This window comes from Trachypithecus francoisi, unplaced genomic scaffold (genome assembly GCF_009764315.1).
Source record: "Trachypithecus francoisi isolate TF-2019V2 unplaced genomic scaffold, Tfra_2.0 Lachesis_group10, whole genome shotgun sequence".
NCBI lineage: Eukaryota > Metazoa > Chordata > Mammalia > Primates > Cercopithecidae > Trachypithecus > Trachypithecus francoisi.
In genome coordinates, this window is record NW_022681455.1 from 68,155,176 (window position 1) to 68,161,233 (window position 6,058).

At 40.5% G+C, this 6,058-nt stretch overlaps 1 non-coding gene across 1 annotated transcript; it reads right to left on the reverse strand.

The window, feature by feature from the left end:
• Positions 1-2,604: 2,604 nt before the first annotated feature.
• On the reverse strand, positions 2,605-2,817 carry LOC117088953. The gene has a single exon (XR_004439447.1). It is a non-coding gene; the product is annotated as a small nucleolar RNA U3 (small nucleolar RNA).
• Between the last annotated feature and the right edge of the window lie 3,241 nt (positions 2,818-6,058).

Here is a 6,058-nt window from a genome sequence, read left to right on the forward strand (position 1 = left end):
TATTTTGTGCAAAATTAAAATTTCATACTTGTGGTTTTTAAGAAGCCTCTAATAAAGGGGTGAGCTCAACAATATTATATTCTTAGTAAATGAAACTAATAGGAGTGAAGGATGAGAGGAGTCCTAAATGAGGTACTTTTTCCTCATATACATTATAATCAGATTCTCTCTCATCTGTGTCATTGTCCGTGCCAGCCCATTGCACAGCGCTCAGTGGGGTCTCTGAAAGGGGAAGTTAATATTAAATGAAAACATTTGCTCTCTCTATACTTATGGCTTTCACTTAGTCTCTTGGGAACATATAAATTCTTTCTAGATCTTGTAATAGGCTTATCCACCAGTCTATGCTCAGCCCACTTCAATTATTTTAATCACTTGACTTGGACGTGCATTGACACAAAGGCAGATGATTCAGTGCCAAATGCACCTTCTCTCAGCCCCCAACCAGATAATAGACAAAATTAGCTGTGTCTGGTAAGTGAGTCTATTTGAAAATGAAGTAAATAGCTCTGTTACTTCCATGGCTTGTGTGAATTAAACACTCACAATGGGTTTAATTCTGAGATGGGATGCACATCTCAGTTTGTTTTCAGTGACTCAGGAATCACTCTGGGATTTTCGAGCTGGGGGGAACCATAAAGATCGTACAGACCAGTGCTTCATAAACCTGGCTCAGTTTCAGAGTTGCAGAAGGAGTTTTTAACAAATTCATATTACCGGCCAGGTATCGTGGCTCATGCCTGTAATCCCAGCACTTTGGGAGGCCAAGGCGGGTGGATCACCTGAGATCAGGAGTTCGAGACCAGCCTGGCCAACATGGTGACACCCTGTCTCTGTTAAAAATACAAAAATTAGCTGGGCGTAGTGGCAGGTGCCTATAATCTCGGCTACTCGGGAGGCTGAGACAGGAGAATCACTTGAATCCGGGAGGCGGTGGAGGTTGCAGTCAGCTGAGATAGCACTACTAAACTCCAGCCTGTGCAACAAAGAGCAAAACTCTGTCCAAAAAAAAAAAAAAAAAAAAAAAATTACATTACCTTACTGAGCTCACCCCAGATCTAGCAAAGTAGAGTCTCTAGGGTTGGGTCTGGCAATTTCCCCTGGTGACTCTGATTTGGGGAACAGAGATCTGGCCTTATATTTTTATAGAGGTCTGGAGAAACGGGGTTGTGTGTCGTGAATAGATTTAGGGTTATTGAATTAAATGACTTGCCCAGGGGCTGGTTAATGACAGAGCTAGGGTCAGAACCCATACATCCCTGATGCCATTTTTCTTTTCTCACCACCACCCACTGATATGGCCAACATCATTAAAAAGGATGTAATTTGGACCCATTTGCAAGTAAAAAGTGCTCAGAAGTACTTATATCAGAATATTACATGCCCATCTCAGAATATCACACCACACATACACACACACACAGCCCAGATCTTTGGGCTTCCTTACTGCCTTTGACATACCTTTCTTCAGTTCTGTCTTTTGACATTTTAATCATCTTCCCGACAGAGTTTCCTGAATTGGTCTTCTCTTTGGCTGTTTCACTGTCTTTCAGGGCTTCTGAAGTCTGTTTACTTGCTTTCACTTGTTTTCTATCAGAACTGTTCCTCGTGGGAGGACTGGTTCTAACATTGTTTCCTCACCTTTCATCTTGTTCCTTCTTTTAGTTGAATGAGACTGCCGTTGTACAGACTTTTGATAGCAAGGTTGTTTTGTCTATTTTTTTCCCTTTACCTCTGGTGGACACGTGAACTGTCACATTTACTGTGGGAGTGGACATAACTGTGGTCATCCTATGACTTATGTACGTTCTTAACTGCTGTTGCTGAGTCAGTGGGTGAGAGCTCTGTGGTGGGGGAAGGAAGCCTAGTGGGGCCAGGTGATTGTAAACGCTGGCGATTAATTGGGTTGCAGCAGAGACATATTTGTGGAAGAACAGCTAAATGGTGGTAGTCTATATTTGAAATGAAGGCTTATTGACTCTGCAACTATATACTCTCTAGTCACTGTATTTACAGTGAATTCTAACAGCATATCTATTGCTGGTACTGCCCAGTGATGAAAGATTCTATTTTCAAAAAACAGTTGTAAGTACTCTATTTTTATGCTTAGTAATGTGACAATTTTATGGTACCTTAAAGATAACTTCCTTTTAGGCTTTGAAAGTAGACTAACAACAGACGGATGAAACACTTGCATTAAAATAATGAATAAAGATACACAGAAGTAATTTAATAATAAAAGACTTATACATGATTTTACATTCATAGCAAATTGCCAGTTATAATCTCTTAGGTATAAAAGATTCCTATGTCTGCTTCTTATCTCTGATCCATTTGGTTAATTATAACTTCCCTTTGAGTTCATTCATTCGTTTATTTAATCATTCAATAGTACTTATTAAGCACAAAGTATCAGGTGCCATGTTAGGTTGCAATCCTCAAGGGGCTCCTGGTCTAGTGGGGCGACTGTCATGAGGACAGGCTGTGATAAAAGTCATACCAGAGGCCAACAGCCTGGTTTGTAGCCTTGTGCACTTTTTGTTAAGCTCATATAACTGTGTATTTTGTTTTTTTTAAAATTATTATTATTATTATTTTATGGGAACCACAAAGACTGCCTTCTTTCCCTCTCATTCTGCCTGAGGAAGAGAACAATTGTCAATGGTAAAGGGCATTTGCAGCCAAGCAACACCAAGGGCTGGCTTCACACTCCGGAGAGAGCACACCGTGTTTCCTCCTAGTAGTTTCTGGTGCTCTACACATTCAGAGAAACCTCTAGTAATGAATTAAAGAAAGGATCCCTGAAAGTATAGTATTGGTCTTAGATTTTTAATAAATGAGATGCTGTCATACACTAGTTTTCTTAGCATTAATGTGTGGAAACTCCTCTCGATTAAGAGTAAGGCATACTTCACTCTTTTTGATGAACTACATATTAATCCTTGGTGGGGATAGGACTTAATTTACTCAACCTTTCCCTTAATTTGGGTATTTAGTTTGTTTCTAGTTGTTTTGCCATCATGAACAATTCTTAACACCGTATCCTCGTATCCATACTCTCATGCTTCTGTGCTCATGCCACTCAGATCTTCTTTGAGAGACCCTACTGCAGTGAGCATAGTTGATTGACAGCCTCTAGCTCTTGGCTCTTTAGGTTCATCACTATGACATTCATTACGAGGCCATTCATAACGAGGATTTGTAATCCCTGGTCAACGACTGAGTGTGTCTCATTCTTTCCCAATGCAAGACTCCTCTAATGAGCAGTCTGCCTGGGGACTCCTTATCAGCACAGCTGAAATGTTCTCAGGGTTGTGCTGCAGTCTCAGGCTCTTCTTACCCAATCCTTCCTTCTCTTTCTCCTTGCACAGGTATCAGATCTGCATCACAGTCTATAGAGTTTCCACTTACTCCTGCTCCCTCTGCCATTACTCTTCACAGGCACTTTCTCCAATAAATCTTTTGCATGTTAATCTTGATTTGGCATCCGCTTTTCAGAGGACCTGAACTAGCACATTGAGCTTTTATTTCCATATGTATTTTTGATTTTAACCCATGTTTCCAGATTGATTTCCAAAGAGGCAATACAAATTTACATTATCATCAGCAGTGTACAAAGATAGCCTTTTCTCTGACTCCCCATCAGTGATTGATAAGATCAACCTTTGAATTTTGCCAGTCTGATAGGTTTAAAGTGAATCACACTATTAGTGTATTTTAGAATTATTTTCTTTTTTATTTTTGCCTTTAAGTTATTCTTTTCTGTGAATTGTTTATTCATATCCTTTGCATTTTGGGTCATTTTATTCCTATCAACTTTTTTTTCTTTTTTTTTTTTTTTTTTTTTTTTGAGACGGAGTCTCGCTCTGTCACCCAAGCTGGAGTGCACTGGCCAGATCTCAGCTCACTGCAAGCTCCGCCTCTCAGGTTCACGCCATTCTCCTGCCTCAGCCTCCCGAGTAGCTGGGACTACAGGCGCCCGCCACCTCGCCCGGCTAGTTTTTTTGTATTTTTTTTAGTAGAGACGGGGTTTCACCATGTTAGCCAGGATGGTCTCGATCTCCTGACCTCGTGATCCGCCCGCCTCGGCCTCCCAAAGTGCTGGGATTACAGGCTTGAGCCACCGCGCCCGGCCTTTTTTTTCTTTTTTTAAGATGGAGTCTCCCTCTGTCACCCAGGCTGGAGTGCAGTGGCGCAATCTTGGCTCACTGCAACCTCCGCCTCCCAGGTTTAAGTGATTCTCCTGCCTCAGCCTCCTGAGTAGCTGGGACTACAGGCACGTGCTACCACGCCCGGCTAATTCTTTTGTGTTTTTAGTAGAGATGGAGTTTCATTGTGTCAGTCAGGATGGTCTCAATCTCCTGACCTCGTGATCCACCCACCTTGACCTCCCAAAGTGCTCGGATTAAAGGCATGAGCCACCGCACCGGGTCCTCTTATCAACTTTAATCCCCGTTTAGGTATTACATGTGAAGAAGAATGCTAAATTAGAAGTTTTGACTAGGGCACTGAGTTATCACAAAATGACACACCTTGTATGAATGGCCAGAGCAAGAAGAACATTTTCAAAACAACATTAAAAAGTTAGTTTTGCAACCCATAGTTCTCTCAGTTAAGCTGAGAATATAAAGGATACTGGAGGAGAAAATGTTTTTGAAAAAGCTATGAGATCTTCCCTTCACCTTGGGTCGTAAAAGGTCTTAAGCGGGCCTACCTGAAGAACAGGTGTCATTTGTGGTTAGAGAAAGGTACTAGTATGTAACTCATGTGTGAAAAATTATAAGGCAGAGACTGGTTGGACACCCTGACAGAAACAGAGAAAAAGAGAGAGAGAATGTTTGTTTGCCTTAGGAGGTCTGCAGTCCCAGGGCTGTCAAAACAAGAAATATGTGAGTGTTTCTAATGGACCTGATGAGGGTCCCAAAGGGAGAGATAGCTGGCCCAGAGCTGTTTTAAATCTTTGCTGGAGGTGTTGCAGGTGTTCCTGGATAACAGAAGACAGTCTGAATTGATTGGGCCACAAGAAAACTAGATCTGATGGTGCAACTGGAGGAAAATGCATCCCTCATGTTCAAGAACATACAGTAAAATATTCCTTGTAGGTGCCTCTAAAGGACTTGTGAAATACCCAATATCTTTCCACACCTACCTTTTGTATATTGATTTTTAAATTAATTTTAAAATTTTGAAAAATTATGTTTACTTGCAGTTGCAAGAAATAATAGAGATTTCTTATATACTTTTAGCTTCCCCTAATGCTGACGTCTTGTAAAACTATAGTACAATATCAGAACCAGCATATTGACATTGATGCAATCAAGGTGCAGAGTATTTCCTTTACCATGAGGATTCCTAGTGTAGCCCTTTGTAGCCACACCCACTTCCCTCCTGCCCACCACTCCCTTCTTTACTCCTGGCAACCATTAATTTGTTCTCCATTTCTGTGGACACGTGTCACTTCAAGAATGTCATGTAAATGGAATCAAATAGTATGTAATCTTTTGAAATTGACTTTTTTTTTCTCAGCATAATTCTCTGGACATTCATCTAAGCGGTCGTGTTTGTCAATGATCATTACTTTTTATTGCTTTGTAGTGTTCCATGTGGGTGTACCACAGTTTGTTTAACCAACCCTATTGAAGGACATCTGGACTGTTTCTAGTGTTTGGCTTTTAATGAGTAGAGCTGCTATAAAGTTTCATGCACAGGTTTTTATGTTAATGTGTTTCATTTCTTTGTGATAAAGGCCCAGGAGTGCCACCGCTGGGTCATGTGGTCATATAACTATATGTTTAGTTTTTTTTTTTTTTAAAGAAACTGTTTTCCAGAATGGCTGTATTATACATCTCCACCAGCAATATACAAATGATATAATTTCTCTGCATCCTTGCCAGCATTTGGTGTTACCGCCATTTTTTGTTTGGTTATTTTGATAGGTGTATAGTGATATCTGATGGTGATTTTCTCTAATGATAACCTTATTAGGTTTTCCCCAACTAGGTTTTTCCTAATGAGCAACGACATGACAATTTTTCATGTATTTATTTTCCATTTCTAC